The 17,996-nt window shown below is 42.6% G+C and overlaps 1 long non-coding RNA gene across 1 annotated transcript; it reads left to right on the top strand.

The window, feature by feature from the left end:
• Positions 1 to 418: 418 nt before the first annotated feature.
• Positions 419 to 12,063, top strand: LOC310770552. The gene is made up of 3 exons (XR_014552264.1): positions 419 to 899; positions 11,052 to 11,131; positions 11,569 to 12,063. It is a non-coding gene; the product is annotated as an uncharacterized lncRNA (long non-coding RNA).
• Positions 12,064 to 17,996: the final 5,933 nt, after the last annotated feature.

Here is a 17,996-nt window from a genome sequence, read left to right on the forward strand (position 1 = left end):
ATAATAATAATAATAATAATAATAATAATAATAATAACAATAATAATAATTTATTATTTGTACCCCGCCCATCTGGCTGGGTTTCCCCAGCCACTCTGGGCGGCTTCCATAGAAACCAAAAATACAGTAAAATATCACAGATTAAAAACTTCCCTGAACAGGGCTGCCTTAAGATGACTTCTAAATGTCAGGTAGTTATTTATCGCTTTGACATCTGATGGGAGGGCGTTCCACAGGGCGGGCACCACTACCGAGAAGGCCCTCTGCCTAGTTCCCTGTAGCTTTGCTTCTCGCAATGAGGGAACCGCCAGAAGGCCCTCGGCGCTGGACCTCAGCGTCCGGGCAGAACGATGGGGGTGGAGACGCTCCTTCAGGTATCTTCTTCTCAAGATATTTCATTTGCTGTTGTATTGCAGCTATGCCCATTTATTAAAAAACAATGTTGAGGATTTAATATATTATGCACCACAAGGAAAAGAGGAATAATCAGTTTATGCACTTTCAGCTAACCAACATCTGGATTTAATAGCAAATGGAGTTTAAGATTTTCATTCCCTGGATGTGTGACAAGCCCACTGAGGTTTCTATAATCTGGGTTTGTAGCCAGAGACAACAAACTTAACCACTCTCAGAAATGTCTATATTTCAGTTAAACCACTTAGTGTTATATTCTATATTGGAGCACTATAGTAAAAATGTGCCTGATAGGTTTGTTTAGGTCAACCTTCAAACACTTTTTTTAGGGGCTATTGTGCAGCAGTAGAGCATATGGCCAGCATGACAACAGAGGAGAGTTATACTATATTTGCTTTAACGGGATCTTATTTTCTCTTTCATTGTATCTTAAATTTTCTTACATGCCCTGAGATCACCTATGATGAAGGACAGGATATGTGTTTGTAAGTCACTTTGAGTTCATCTCCTTTTTAAAGTAATATAACAACAACAACAACAACTTCTTTTAAAAATTGCTTTGCATGCAAAATATATCAGGTTCAGTCCATAGCATCACAGGCAGGACTGGGGAAAACATCTGTCTGAATGACACTGTGAAATTCTCTACCACAAAATGTTGGAATGTGAATGGCTTCAACTTGGATAGCTTTAAAAGATTAGAAAATTCATGAAGAGTGAGATTATCAATGGCTACTAATTGGAGGCGGTAAGCTTCTGTACACCAGTTGCTGGAGAACAGAAGTGGGGAGAGTGCTGTTGCTTCTGGGCTTCCCAGAATCATCTGGTTGATCATTGTGAGAACAGGATGCTGGACTTGATGGGTGTTTTGTCCGCTCTAGCAGGGCTCACCTTTGTTGCAGTTTCTAACATCAACCAGAACTGTAGTAGATATTTAGAGGGAAACTGAAAGAGACATTTGCACTGCAATTCTGTGTACTTTCTAGGGAACAAGCCCCACTGAATGCAGTAGTATTTACATGGGTAAAATTTGGCTACAGAAACAGAGAAGAATATTTCTAAGTACAAAGTAGCATCCCCCCCCCTCGTAGCCAATGGTATGCACATAAAACAGAGGATAGTGGTACTTTGTTCCATATAATTGCAACACGTCATAAGGTTTGAGAGCACGTTGTATGGGCTGAGTGTACTTTTATCAGTTGTAAACTGGAGTGCTTTGGCACCTGTTGATGCTTGCATCCATTCAGCGGGGTGGAAAGGAAGCCCCTCCCCTTTAAGATCTGATCCAGGTTTGCATGGGTCTCTGGACCAACTTGAAATGAGAACAGCTTTCTGAGATTGCCCTTTCAAATGATCGCTTCATCCCTGTCCAGTATAGAGCAAGCAATGCACAGCTAGAACAAAATATTTGACTCACGGAAACTAAAAAGCCTCGGGCTGATAGAAATGGGATTTGCTGGGGTAGTCTGAAACACAGGTAGTTGAAATTAGGCGGTCTATACATGCACCACATTTCTCCGTTAAGTTGTTTTTAGAGCAATTTTACAGCAGAAGGGGGATTTACAATGGTAGACAGGACTTACCTAAGACTGGATAAGGCAGTTTATTTGTATTATGTGTTTCATGTTCATATATAGTCACAAAAACCACAAAATGAGGAATAAGAGGAATTATATCACATGATGTCATGTACTGTAGGCAACAGTTGTCCTTGGCACTTGTATTTAAAGATGGTGCACAAGCTATCAAGTAGGTCCCTTAATTGGTGGGGGGCGGGGGCGGAATCGGAACAAAATACTGTGTTTGGTTTTCGGGAAAGTGTAATTTCTCTATAAGAACAGCACACCCTTGAAGTAAAACCACTGGGTTCCTGAATCAGCTGTGTGCTTTTCCAACACAAAAACAATATTCAAGTCCCTGGTATAACTCATTGAGTTCACTGTGGGGAAGAATTTCTACTGCTAGGGGGAACATGGTGTTGACTATGCTGTGTAGGGCTTCAATTAATAGGCCTGTGCATATTAAGGAGCACAAGGCAACAGCATGCTTTGCTCACACTTTTATACTTCCTTCAATACCTTTTGTTTTTATTTCCAAAGGGTTTAAAAAAACAAAAAGCAAATGATCCTTAGGTTCTATGCACTATTTAATATTTGTGATTTAAGTTCAGATTTAATATTACCTCTTTCCCCCAAAAGACTCTTGTAGGTTCTTTACAAGTGGTGTTTCTGCTTGTTCTTTTAATGTTCCTTATTTTGCAGTGTGAATAGTAATAACTTGAGTTTCAAGTGGACTTCACTCAGGTTCATATGATGGGAGAAGAACAATCAGGCCAACCTTTAGTTTGGATCTCTGGCCTGGCCTCTCAAACAGCCAGTCTTACTGGTGCTATGTTTGTCATAAAGGGAGAACGGGGGCAATTTGCAGGCCCCCAGCTGGCTCCAGCCCACCGGCCGGCAGCCAGGCGAACTCTGGTCCTTGGAACAGCATCAAAACAGTGGCACACAGCTTCAGAAGCCGTCAGAAACTTGAGCACACCTTAATCAGCAGAGTGAATAACACGTAACAGAAGTGGTGGACAGAGGCATATGTAAAGCATATTTACAAGCAGTTTATTCAGCATACTTCAGGACAAAGAAAACATGTCTGCTCTCTTGCATGTCCAAGAGCAGGAAACAAAAAGCAAAAGCTATACACCATCGGCTGGGTGAGGACTGCAGGGCCTGCTCCCTTCCAAGGCCTTTTCCAACTGGCCCAGGGGGCGTGGCCCAGGCCCTTATTTGGAACAAACTTTTGGGGAAGTGTGGGAAGTGTTCTGCCATTGCTTCCCTGTTCCAGGTGGTTAATGTGCTTTAAAATGTCCTCAAGCAGTCGGTGGTAATTTAAAATTTTATTTCTTTATTTCCTTTTTTCCTTTGTTGGGGGTGGGTGGGTTGGATATTTGGTTGGGGATTAATTTTAGTATAATTGTTCTGTTCCTTTTTTGTTGTTGTTGTTGTTTTATTGGTTCTGTATAGTTTGTGTTTCGTTTTAAGGGGCGGGATCAGGGCTGCCTGGGAGTGGGGCCCCAGCCAACACGATGGCTGGGACAAGTTCCACAGGAGCGGAAGCACTGGGACATCCAATCTCGGTGATCATGAGCAGGAGGCGGAGTTACGCTAAGATCAGACCATGTCATTACCGAGGAGGCAGGTTTAGTCGTTGTTTGAAGACTATCCCTGCTTCCGGGTCTGGCCTTGACCGGATGGATACTGGAATCAACAGGGGAAACCCACATAACCTGAAGGTGTTGCTGTGTAATGCCAGGTCAATGATGAATAAAACCACTGCCATCCACGACCTGATTGTGGATGGAGGATTTGACCTGGCATGTGTGACAGAGACCTGGTTGGAGGAAGCAGATGGGCCTATCCTTGCCGCTGCTTGCCCACCAGGTTTCTCTTACGCACAGCAACCCAGGTCATGTGGGCGGGGAGGGGGGGGTTGCAGTGATTTTTAGGAAGTCACTAGCTTGCACCAAACTGGGAAGATCCAGTTTTCTGAGTGCATGTTCTGGAAGTTGGGCAATAGGGGCAGTACAGGATTCCTTTTGGTGTACCGACCTCCCCGCTGCACCAAGGATTCCCTGTCCGAGCTGCTTCAGGTCATGGCGGATGTCCTCCTGGAGACACCTAGTTTGGTTGTCCTAGGGGATTTTAACATCCATGCCGACACGACCTTACAAGGGGCTGCTCGGGACTTCGTGGAAAGCATGGCCTCCATGGGGCTGTCCCTGAATAAGTTTGGCCCAACTCATAGTCATAGACATGCCTTAGACCTGGTGTTCACCTCTAGTGACGTGGGTGATCTGATACTAAGTAAAAGTGAAACAAAAGAAGTGCCATGGTCAGATCACTTCCTGGTGCAACTAGACTTCTCCGCGACCCTTCCCCTCTGCAGGGAGGTGGGACCAATTCGGATGGTCCGCCCCCGCCACTTAATGGATCCAAATGGTTTCCAGAGAGTGGTAGGAGATGCTTTATCCCATGTTGATGGCCTTTCAGCTGATTCCCTGGTGGCCCGCTGGAATGCGGAGTTAACCAGGGCTATTGACTGTCTGGCTCCGAAGCGCCCTCTCCGATTGCATGGAGCCCGGACAGCCCCGTGGTTTTCTTCGGAGCTGAGGGCGATGAAACAATCACTGAGACGGCTAGAGCGTCGGTGGCAGAAAACTCACTCCGAATCTGACCGGACACAGGTTAGAGCTCAACGTCGAGCCTACCAAGCGGCGATAGCGACGGCGAAGAAGACTTTCTTCACCGCCTCTATTGCACCTGCAGAAAATAGTAGCAGGAGACTCTTTCAGGTGGTTCACAATTTAACGGAACCACCTTTACCACCGGGGCCTTGTATCTCCTGCAACGATTTTGCAAAGTTTTTTGCAGATAAAATCACTCATATTCGGAAGGAGCTAGACACCACCGTGGGAGCAGAGCTGGGGCAGGAGAGTGCTAGAGCTCTGTCTGGTCAAGTTGCATGGAATCAATTTCAATCCGTTACCCCCAAGGATGTGGACAGGCTGCTTGGACGCGTGAAACCAACCACCTGTCTCCTTGATCCTTGCCCATCCTGGCTAATAAAAGCAAGCTGGGAAGGCCTGGCGATGGGCTCTGCGGGGTGGTGAATGCTTCCATCTGTGAGGGAACATTCCCAGATCCGCTGAAAGAGGCGGTCATTAAACCGCTTCTTAAAAAACCATTTTTAGACCAGGCCAGTATGGCCAACTATCGCCCAGTCTCAAATCTTCCATTCTTGGGCAAGGTGATTGAGCGCGTGGTTGCTGAACAACTCCAGGCACGCCTGGAGGATGTGGACCATTTGGATCCCTTCCAATCGGGATTCAGGCCTCATCATGGGACTGAAACTGCCTTGGTCGCGCTGGTTGATGATCTCCGGTGAGCTAGGGACAAAGGTGAGAGTTGTTTCCTAGTTCTGCTGGATCTCTCAGCGGCCTTTGATACAATCGACCATAACATCCTTCTGGACCGTCTAGAGGGGCTGGGAGCTGGGGGCACTGTTATACAGTGGTTTCGCTCCTTCCTCCTGGGCTGTGTTCAGAAAGTGGTGGTGGGGGATGAGTGTTCAGACCCCTGGGCCCTCACTTGTGAGGTGCCTCAGGGTTCCGTCCTCTCCCCCATGCTTTTTAACATCTATATGAAGCCGCTGGGAGAGATCATCAGGGGGTTTGGACTGGGTGTCCATCAATATGCAGATGATACCCAGCTCTACCTCTCTTTCAAATCAGAACCAGTGAAGGCGGTGAAGGTCCTGTGTGAGTGCCTGGAGGCGGTTGGGGGATGGATGGCGGCTAATGGATTGAAGTTGAATCCTGACAAGACAGAAGTACTGTTTTTGAGGGACAGGGGGCGGGCTGGTGTGGAGGACTCCCTGGTCCTGAATAGGGTAACTGTGCCCCTGAAGGACCAGGTGCGCAGCCTGGGAGTCATTTTGGACTCACAGCTGTCCATGGAGGTGCAGGTCAATTCTGTATCCAGGGCAGCTGTCTACCAACTCCACCTGGTACGCAGGCTGAGACCCTACCTGCCCGCAGACTGTCTTGCCAGAGTGGTGCATGCTCTGGTTATCTCCTGCTTGGACTACTGCAATGCGCTCTACGTGGGGCCACCTTTGAAGGTGACTCGGAAACTACAACTAATCCAGAATGCGGCAGCTAGACTGATGACTGGGGGCAGCCGCCGAGACCACATAACACCGGTCTTGAAGACCTACATTGGCTCCCAGTACATTTCCGAGCTCAATTCAAAGTGCTGGTGTTGACCTTTAAAGCCCTAAACGGCCTCGGCCCAGTATACCTGAAGGAGCGTCTCCACCCCCATCGTTCTGCCTGGACACTGAGGTCCAGCGCCAAGGGCCTTCTGGCGGTTCCCTCATTGTGAGAAGCAAAGCTACAGGGAACCAGGCAGAGGGCCTTCTCGGTAGTGGCGCGGGCCCTGTGGAACGCCCTCCCATCAGATGTCAAAGCGATAAATAACTACCTGACATTCAGAAGACATCTTAAGGCAGCCCTGTTCAGGGAAGTTTTTAATCTGTGATATTTTAGTGTATTTTTGGTTTCTATGGAAGCCGCCCAGAGTGGCTGGGGAAACCCAGCCAGATGGGAGGGGTACAAATAATAAATTATTATTATTATTATTATTATTATTATTATTATTATTATTATTCACAAACGGAAGTTCCCAGCAAGCTGTGCTGGAGAGTAAACAGACATGTGACATACAACAATCATGTCTGTTCCTTTTAAGGTGGAATGGAACATCAATATCCTAACACAACGTACTTCAGCCTTGTGTCCTCAGATGTTGATGGATTAGTAAAAACCCCAATCAACCCTAGCCAGCTAGTTGAACCCCTAGACATTACCACAGGAAGTGAAGGGTACAGAAAAACCAGAACTATGACAAAAATGGGGTTATGACTGCATGTTTGAACATGCAGAACATTATTTCCTACACTCCACTGCCAAATGATATTTAGGTTGGACAGGTTGAGATGAAAACCTTTGTTTACAGATGAAACCGATTTTTGTCTGCACTGTCTATTAATATAATCATTACTCTGACTGTGTGCTATGCACTTAACTCAATGTACCACTGCTTAATGTCAATGTCAAATTCAGCTAAAACAAATGTAGCAATCTTTCCCCCTCACATTAGCCATTTAATCACACAGTCAAATAGGCACCTCTAACACCATGTTCCAATTGCACTGTGCATTGCAGCCACATTTTGGAACCACCTTTGGGAGCAGCTGGCTGGCCAGTTAGGAAATTAGGTGGGGGAAATGTTTGTTTCTGGAGCAACATCATAACACGAAAACTTGTTGAAAGTTTAACTGAATTTTTTTATAGCAAAAATGGAACAATCATTTAAACAGCTTTGACAACAGCAACATTTTGTTCCCCCAGAAGCCCTTTTCAGTTCAGCCATTCATCTTAGTAAAGTGGGCAAGCTTTCAGCAATGTACCTGGTTTAAACGAATTGCATTGTGTTGAAATGAAAAAAGAATAAGCACCTCTGTTTCAGCATCATTCACATTGACTTGTCCTAGTGCTGACCCTCTTCTGACATCCCTCCTCTGGTGGTGCATGTGGGGAGGGCAGAAGAAAGTACAACATGGCTGCTGGCACTGAACAGGGTAAAGAGGATGAGTGAAGTTCCTGTGGATGCTGCTGGCCACCAGTGGAGGAAGTAGAAGCAGATTGGAGCTGCATGCTGCAGATGCAACAGAACCTGTAGATCAATGATCTTACTGGTCTCCAGCCATGTTGAGCACAGTAGTCACTCCCCTGCGTCATAGTGTGGGAACTGCACTATGAAGCCCTAACACAACCCTTCCTCCATTCACTCTTGGCAATACCATCAACATCTGCTAGTAAGCTATAGGAATAACTGTTAAGTGTTGGTACACAATGTTGCCATTCAAGATTTCAGTGCCACACATATAAGTACTCCATGCTTTTTTTCTAAAAAATGTCTACACGTATTTTACTACACGTATTGAAATACTTCCCCTCAATGAGGCCAGACTTAGATTCACAAAATGTTTAGGGGTATGCGTACCTCTGCGTCCCCCCAGAAAAAAAACCTGTACGTATTTGTGCTGCCAAATTCATAAGACAATATGGTAAGTGCTGGAGATTCTGTTTTTAATTTGTGCTGCAGTTTCTTGCCAGTGGCCAGCCAGTTGTGAACCACCATGTTATCATGTGCCACCAGTTTTTTTGTTCTGGAACCAGGCAAGATTTTGGAGAAGGAAGGGGATTTCTTTGTTAGCCCAGCATAATTGAGGCTCAAGAAGGGGAAAAGCAGGGGCAGCCGACTTGCAGCTCTCCAGATGCCACTGGACTCTAGCTTCTATCAGCCCTACCTGAAGTCCAGCAACGTTATGAAGGCCTCCAGCTCCTTATCCCCTTCTATAAAGTGACCTTGCTTTGTTTTGCCATTTCTTGAAGCAGGAAAAAAATACATAGCAACATCAATTTGTTTGTTTATTCACTTATTAAGAGTACACCTTTTTAATCCAAATGGGAAAAGTATATTAAGTAAATTAACTAGATGGCATTGTGAGATTTCATAGATATTTAGGATAATGATAAAAAGACAGCAACAATGAAATTAGATGAGTGATTCCTGTTAGCCACACCCCCCCCGAGACGTTGACACATGAGATTCATGATCCCAATGTCTTCATTTTGTAACATAGACACACAAACTTAAAAGCTCCTATGAGATTCTAATTTTAGAGCAACAGTTATGGGGAAGGTTGTGTGTTTATGTGGGGGGGGGGAGTGATTGCAACCATTTAAGACAAGCTCCCTGCCCAGGAGGTGAACCTCAAAAGGAGCTAAAGAAAAAATATGTTATTTGCAGATGTATTCCAGTTTATTTGCTACCCAACCCTTCAGCTTCATAGGGTAGCCTGCAATCCAACATTAAAAGTAGTCAAGGATAAAGCATAATAGAACACAACTAAAAGCAGCAGAACAAATAAGCAACAGCAGCACATATAGTGCATTTATCAGGCATTAAAGGCTGGTATTAAAAAGCCTGGGTGAATAAAAATGTCTTCATCTGTTGCTGGAATGATTCAAAGTTTGGCCCCAGCTAACTCTCCAGCCTTTCTCAAGTGGAGTGCTACAGCTGGGAATGATTCTTTCTCTGGTTGCCATTTCCTAACCTCATGGCCATCAAATATGATCATTACTTTCTGGAAGGTTTGCATGGGAATCTGCTCTACAAGCCCACTCTTCATCAAAGGTAGCAGCAGGGTTGGTGATATCATTAGGCCAACTAGGCAGCTGCCAAGGGCTCAGACCTCGGAGGAGCACAGTATTGACATTTGAGGTGCACAGTTTATACAGATTAGTTTTTGTTATAGCTTATAAATTTCAGATTATATTTTATTTTCAGTTTATATTTTATCCTTTTTGAGATAACTCATATATTATATTTTTTATGTATATATGAAATAGACTGTAGAATTGTTTGGAGGTTATGTAATACATACACATAAAAGTAAAGGTAAAGGTACCCCTGCCCGTACGGGCCAGTCGTGACCGACTCTGGGGTCGCGCACCCATCTCGCTTAAGAGACCGGGGGCCAGCGCTGTCCGGAGACACTTCCGGGTCACGTGGCCAGCGTGACGAAGCTGCAGCTGGCGAGCCAGCACCAGCGCAGCACACGGAAACGCCGTTTACCTTCCCGCTATAAAACAGTACCTATTTATCTACTTGCACTTAAGAGTGCTTTTGAACTGCTAGGTGGGCAGAAGCTGGGACCGAACGACGGGAGCGCACCCCGCCACGGGGATTCGAACCGCCGACCATACAATTGGCAAGTCCAAGACGCTGAGGTTTCACCCACAGCGCCACCCGCGTCCCAATACATACACATAGTAAGTGAAAATGCACTTACAGCCACATCTTAACCTTATTTTGAAAATACATTCATTTTTCTAGTAAGCTATGGCAGATAAAAAAACAACAACCCGACCATCTGGAGCTCAAACGAAAGGTAGAAAACATTAAGGATCAAGCAAAGCGCGAGGGGTTCCTCCTGAAATATCTTTGTACACAGAAAGCAATGGAAGAATATGTATACACTTGTTGAAACTAACACCAAGGCCGCTGAATGTGGTGCTCTTACCGCAAATGATACAAACTATAAGACAGAAGTTTCACAAATTTGAAATTTTTCTGGAAAACACACGTAGGAAAAAGAGGACGTCAAAATAAGTAAGAGTCCTGCAAATCTGCAAAAGAAGGTGGTATTTTGCCAGACTTGAATCATGGTGACAATGCTAACTGGCCTAACTACCGCAATGATAATTTGCGACAGCTTATAATATGACATGGACCACAGCTACATATCTATTATCAAAAATGCCTCATACCTCAAAGTTGCTACTAGCTTTAGTGCAGGGGAGAAAATGCAGGTGTGATACAGGCATTTGCTTTTCCCTGCCAGTGAGGTTAATACCTTTGAAAGAATTGAAGAAACTGTGAATAGGGAAGTTACATGCCACTTTCCCTCAGTGCTTGTGTTTTGATCAAAATGTGAGTCACTTACATAAGCTTTTAGTTAAACCACACAGAAACATGTACATAGATTTCGGGACCCAGTTATGGATCCTGCACCTCATTGATTTGGGTCCTTAGAATGTGTGTTTATTACTTCTCTTTACCTTTCCTTGATATGCATATAACTGCACTACAGTATATCCTTTAAAAATAAAATTCTTACTAGAAGTTTCTGTTTTCAGGTGTGAAATAGCATGCTTGAAGCTTCTTATTTAGAAATGCTTTCCCCCCCAGAATGTCTAATACTATTTCAAAACATCCGCACTAACTGATTCAGAAAGCCATTTGAAACCCAGAGCCTTTAAGTACAGCAAACCCATTTGCTGTGGCTACTGATGAATTACATCTAATAGATCTGAGGTTAAGTACATGGAAATTATTGGTAATGGTTCTATACATTTTTTGAACAGAATAACTTTCAATTATATTAACTCTTGGCTAGATCAAAATGAAAGAGAGCCTGGCTACTTACCTACCTACTTACCTATTTATCTTCAGGTAATCCCATGTGATGGAACCAGTCAACATGGTGGAGGCACCACCACTCTTTTCAGTTCCAGACCTTCTGATAAGAAAACGTAATTATTTTAGAGTGCTAATAGTAAAAACTTTATGACACTTTCTAACTTTTTAGCTGCCATTTCCCAGTCCACGGTGAATTTATTTCACCCGGTGATATTAATCTATATTTCATGAAAAATGAAGGTCTTTGGACTGGACAATTTTAAATTTGATTTATGTTCTTCCCAACTTTATTTTTGAGCATGTTTCTGGTGTTGCAGCATGAACATTAGCTTTAATCAGTACGCCAGGTTTCCATGTGATTTAATAGTTGGAGATGCTGGATCTACCCATCACTTTTTTTATTAAAAGAAATCTTGTAAACTGGATATTATATGCCCTGCCTTTTGCTGACAATGAATTATGTTTAGGATTTGAAGGGAAGAAGGCTGTGGGTGGGTAGACTGCCATAATTTCTGGTATCTTATCAAATCTTCTTCTTGCTTCATATTAGCTGAAACTGTTACTAAAGTCCTTCTGGAGTTGGAATATTGACTGCAAAAGTGTTGCTTTCAAACTAAACTTTATTGCCCTTTCTGTGTGCTCTGGACTGTAGTTCACAGAATCATAGAATTGTACAGGTGGAAGTGACCCCGAGTATCATCTAGTTGAAGGCAAGAATCTCAGCTAAAGCATCCATGACAGATGGCCATCCAACTTCTGCTTAAAAACCTGCAAAGAATGTCCTCCACCTTTCAAGGGAGTCTCCTCCACTGTCGAACAGCTCTTACCATCAGAAAATTCTCCCTGATGCCTAATGGAAATCTCCTTTCCTGTAAGTTGAAGCCATTGGTTTGGATCCTACCCTATGGAACAGGAAAGAAACAAGCTTCTGTCTTCCATGGGACAGCCCTTTAGATATTTGACGATGGCATCCATATCTCCTTTCAATCTCCTCTTTTCCAAATAAGCATATTTTTACATTTAGTGACACAAACTGAAGGTTGCCCATGTTCCACTTTACAAATAGTGGATAATGCAGACGGGGAAAGAACTGTAGCTTACTAAGAAGCACACTAAGCACACTAAGAAGAGGGATTCTAGGCGTGTTCAACTGAATACACTTCAAAGCCTTCTTTCCACCTACTCACATTTACTATATGGTTATAATGGTTAGAAGAGAAACCATCTGACAGTCTTGTGTTGTAATGACTTATGTTTAGAATTTGAAGGGAAGAAGGCATTGGGTGCAGTCCTGGAGTTCATTTCAGTCACTTCCCAGAGGAATCTCTGCAGAAATGGGAAAAGGTTTCTGTTAGTGGGAAAATACTTACAGTTTGTGTGTGGAAATTGCCATGTATGATTTTCTGTAGCAGACTGAACCAAGGCATTTCCTGATGCTTCAGTGCCATGATGCTGGATGGTGCTCAGGTGGACCACAGGAGTCTGCACTTACGATTTTTGTCAGAAAGGAAACCATTCTGAAGTGACTTTCTAAAACTGAATTGTGGTGTATATTTCACAGCTGGCACAAATAAATGTATGCTCTTTGATTTAAAACTCTGAAATGATTATATTTGACTTTGGATTTCAAATTTGCATATCCTACAGAAAGTATTTATTTCCTCCTGCTTTCCAGTCTACCATTATGTCACATATTTAAACCGATGAACTAGCATACAATTACATGGCCATATTGTCTCCTCCCACAGACGTATGCGAGCAATCTCACTAATGCGAACAAAGCTGTTCAAAAGCTGCTCAAATGACTAAGCTCGTCTAGTGTGAGTGAGCATGGGTTGATGGGTCCTTTTGCTTTGAGACACTGTGATAGGAAAATACAAATACATTATCTAGGATTTTCAGATTCCTTCCCAAGGTTATATTTGAGCAAGCCATATTTCAACATTTCCCAAATTGCTGCAAAGCAATTTGTCACTATTGCAAAGTGCTTCTGTCCTAAAGCAGCCAAATCCAGTTTGCAGCAACGCCAATCACAAGGACACCCTTCTCTTCTTCCAAATGCCCTTAGAGGCAGCTACTTCATGACTCAACTGATCCTGCATCCTGATCTATCTCCTATAATTTCCATGTATTCTCTGTTGATTATATAGTGAAATGTCATATCTTAAAAACAAATGTTTTTCGACATTTAATGGCCAGGGTCAAGGAGCTTTCAAAAGAAATAAGTTACTTAACTGAATTAAGAAAATAAATTGACTGTGGTCTACCTGGCTCCTAAACAAGGAAATCATGTTATTTGATTATAATTACATCTTAGTCCTCCTTTCTTTCTTTGCTCCTCCTCCAAGTGGATCCAAAACAGAGAAGACATAGTCAACAAACTGTTATGCATAAACATTAGTGTAGAGCAGCAAAAAGAGATGTGTGCAGTTTCCCCATCCACAGTCTTTCCATATTTAAAGATTGGGTAGAAATAAACAATATTTTCTCATACAATAAAGTTTAGATACAATAAAGTTTAGATGCAGATAGCACTGGATCTTCCGAGGTATATGCAATTCAGTGTGAACCGGAGCCCCATTTGATATTTCACATATGAATATTCCATGTTGGATCAGGCCAATTATTTGTTCAACTTAAACTGAAATCTAAGATCACTCTGCTCCCTAAGTCTAAATTAAGCTAGACTGAGAGATAGTGACCATCGAAGGTCACCCAGTGAGCTTTATGGCTGAATGGGAACTGGAACTTGGGTCTTCTTAGCCCTACTCAACATTCTAACCAGTATTCCACACATGCTCTTATATTTGATCCTATATTTCATTCTTTGCTATAGACAAATGCCGCCAGGACATTCATGAATCATCTAGAGCTTGCAACAGAACATCATAAATATAGTAGGTCTCACTGGACCAACACCAAAGCAAAACTGCAAGATCAGAAGCAATGTGCTCTCCCAGAGCATCTTCTGCTGTCCCAGGGTACTCCAGCAGAGGGCTAGAAGTACTGGACTGAAGCGTTAAAGTTCAAAGTCAAATCCACACACAAGTCAAGCACCTACATTACTTATGCTGGTCTGTCCGTCTTAAAGTAATCTGTACCTGGTTCTGACCTCTCTATTCACCAGGAGGTTGTTTCAGAGATGTAGTAAATATAAGGGATAATTATGTCTTGCTCATTCATAAACGAGAAAAGAACCCTTCTGTGACTCCTACAGATTTTCCTCATTGCCAGCCAGCTTCCGATTGTATGCTATTAGTCATCAGAGAGTTATTGGATTGCACAGATGCTGGTGATGCATATTTCCACTTTACATATCTATCCATTGAGACTGTTTTGAAGGAGCCAGAGCCGTCTGATCATTTAGTAGTGTATTATTTTTTTTAAAAAAATCTTCCTGTGACTGATTGATATGGGTCATCCACTGAATAAGGCAGTTTGCATGCCAGCAGACTCAGCATTGCGGACTCCACTGCTCCATACTTTATAGTCATGAGAGCTTTTTAATGCCGTGTCATTGTGGGCCTGTTTCTGCACACAAACCTCTTGTACTGAGCTGGGGTAATGAACTATCTCCCAGGTAAAAAGTCTGCAGAGTGGTTCACAACCCAAAAAGATACAAAATGAGAACAGAAAATGCACAATAAAACAAAAGGAAAAGCAAACCAAGAACCCCACTTCCACAAACACATTTTAAAGGCCATAGACTGTTGATCATTCATAGAGAAATATAGGGTTCACCCAAACTTCTGCTGAATCGAAACAAATGTCAGGGCTTATTCAAACCTCCGTTTGCCCCTCTGCTTTCCTCTGGGGGAAACCTGATCTTTAGCGCCGAATCAGAACAAACAGTATTTGGATTTTCTGCAGATAGCTGTTATTTAGCACTGAAAAGTTGGTTTTCTGGGGGAAAGCGACAGGGCAAAGGTAAAACCACTTGGACCTGTGCTTTCTGGGAATGGGACAAGCGAACATGTGAATGAGCCTTCAGCTGGGTTTTCTGCAGATAGATGTTTTTGTTCTGGTTCAGCAGGAAACAGTGAGTTTTCCTGGGGAAACTGGAAGGAAAAAAGAAGAACTTGGACCCATGCCTAGAAATCACGGGGCAAATGTGGATTAGCCCATAGAGAAGTATTCTATGAGTAAAATGGTAAAGTAAAAGACAATTAGAAACCAAAGGTTCTGCTACTGGTAATGCGACACCTTACAATGTTTGTTTAATGAATAATCAAAACAGGATTTTAAAAATTGATGCCCATAGAATACTAAAGATGGTGTAGGTGGCGGTAACTACAATGTGCTGGTTTCATAGATTTCACTTATAGTTTTTGTATTGTGCATGTTTGATGATAATAATAATAATAATAAAGAAGAGGACGAGTCAAGGAGAAAGAAAATAAATCAGAGTACTCAGTAAATGGGTACTACAGTACTTCCAAGCCTTAGTATCTGACACTGAAGAAACAAAATTCTGAGACTGAGCTGACATCGAGCAATTTAATGTGTGACATTAGCAACCCTGTCACCAAACCTACCAATTTGACTTTTATACAGCAGGGACCCACTTGCTTCAGATAATGGGCAAGTTTTCCACTCCCAGCTGCCTTGTTAAAATATAACCTATTACACTCCTGAGCTGTATACGCATAACCCACATATTTACAACAAACACACACACAAACATGCACACATATACAAGATGCTCACCACCACTTCCTGGTTTCCTTCCAGTGTAGCTGCAGTTTCTTGGTCTCTGCAGTTGAAATCATTGAGAATGCACTTTTTACTTAACTCATTGAATATGGGGCTTTGAAATATTAAAAACACCCAGCTGGGAGAGGAAATGAATTATTTTTCTTGTGATATGCAGTGGAACTTTATTAGATGGACCTCAGTGAAAAACGGTCACAGGCGTTCCTCAGTCATTGCCTTAGTTGAGCCTCATTTTTCATAATGTGGGATTATTTTGGCCTGGGTCCCATGGACATCAGTGGGAATTTCACGGTTAAAAAGTGCATGCACTGCTCAATAAATATATATTATGCTGCTCCAGCGGGGATTTTCCCAAGCCATATATTATGGATTGCCCATTGATTTTAGCACTTCCTCTTTCTTTTGCTGCATATAAAACACAGCAGAAAGTCTTTATTAATATTTAAACTTCTGGTAGATCTAAGTTTGAAGTGAACACCCCAGTAATTTCCACATAACACAGTGCTGTTTACATCCTTTCGATTTTCCAGAGAGATTACTCTAAATAAACAAAAAAAATGTGATGGCCACCTTGTGCTGTGTACATACCAAAGTGAACAGGTGAAGGTAAAGAGATCAGGTAATGTTTTATTAAAAACCTAAAAAAATATGAATATACCTGTGCATTATTGTTTTTGCTCATTCCATACCATTCAACTGCCTCATTTTAAGTGGGAGATCCTGGAATTACAGAAGTCAATTCTGACTTCTGACTGAATCCCAGAATGTCCTCACTCTGGTGTGAGTCAGGTGTTTTTGAGTTATTTTTAAGGGGAAATGAGACTGCCAACAGGAGTTGCCATAGGTCCGGATTTTCCTGGACATTTTCCCGATTTCCTCCCAGACACTGCTTCCAATAGCAGTATTAAAGATATATCTGGGAAATTCTGGACATATGGCAACCCTAGTCAGGTGGGTCGCTCCAGAGCGCCATTAGCAACAAGCAGTGTTTCCCGTCCCCCCCTATAAAAATAGGTGCTGGTACTGACTATGAAGTTAAAAGTTGCACCTTTAAACCAAAAAAAGAAAAGAAAAAAGATCAGTACAGGATACCCTTGAGTATCCCCCGAAAAAAAGCACTGGCAATAAGCAACATAAGCCAGTGCTATTTTTTTCTAGAAAAAGAGTTGCTGGAACTCACCATGAACTCTTAGAATGGGAAATAGGTGCCGGAACTGAGTACTGGTGAGTTCTGGCTGGAAAAAAAGCTCCGAACATAGCAATAAGCAAATTTGTGTGTAGTCCTCTCTGCTTTGTAGGTTTAATCCCCAGGAAAAATGAAGGCTAAGGTAAGCTCCCTTGGCCCTTTTCTCTCCTGAGATTAATCTACAAGGCAGAGAGAACAGCAGACTTATTTGCTTGTCATATCACAGTGCCCTCACTTTATGATTCAATTTGTATGTCCTTCCTTGACGGGTCTGTGTTGATTTACACAAGGAGAGTTATCCCATCTAACTCTTGCATTCTGTCTAGCTTGAGATATCTTGACCTTTCTTAGGATTTGTACCAGGAGCTCAAGAATAGGCCCAGAGGCTGAGCAATTTGGTGTCTCTTTATTGTTGCATACACTTTTGCAGCAGATCATTTGCTTTCACCATCAGGCTATATTCCAGCTCCACGCAGAGGAATGCTGCAAAACATACTTTCATGAAAGGCACAGTTGTCTTCATAGACAAGACATGTGGCACCAGTCTATATATTAGTGCTTACTAGGTTGATTTGTACAAGAAGTCCCACAATTTTTAGCAACTCGATAGCTACCAAGTTCTTATTTTAAAAATACTTAACATTTATAAAGGGCAGATAATGAATTGAGCATGACATAAAGTAGCTTATCAATAGCCATGTAAGGTGGGGTGGCTAACCTTTGACCCTCCCAATGTTGTTGCCCCAACTCCCATCAGTGCCAGCCAGCGTGAACAATGACCAGGGATGGTGGGAGTTGTAGTCCAACAACATTGGTAGGGTCACAGGGATTTCTAGGTGAAGGGTGGGTTAATAATAATAATAGTAATAATAGTAATAATAATAATAATAATAATAATAATAATAATAATAATAATAGTTGCTGCTGCACCCTAATTAAACTACTGCTTGTTACATAGCATGCACAGTTCTGGATAACAATAGCAAAATAGGCTAGTTTATCCACATACAGTTTGTAGTAGTTTGGTAATGACTCCAGCCTTTACTCAGCTGCAAATATTGAGCATTGCGGAGAACATT

Source organism: Podarcis filfolensis (assembly GCF_964270895.1).
Source record: "Podarcis filfolensis genome assembly, chromosome: 9".
In the NCBI taxonomy this organism is placed as follows: Eukaryota; Metazoa; Chordata; class Lepidosauria; order Squamata; family Lacertidae; genus Podarcis; species Podarcis filfolensis.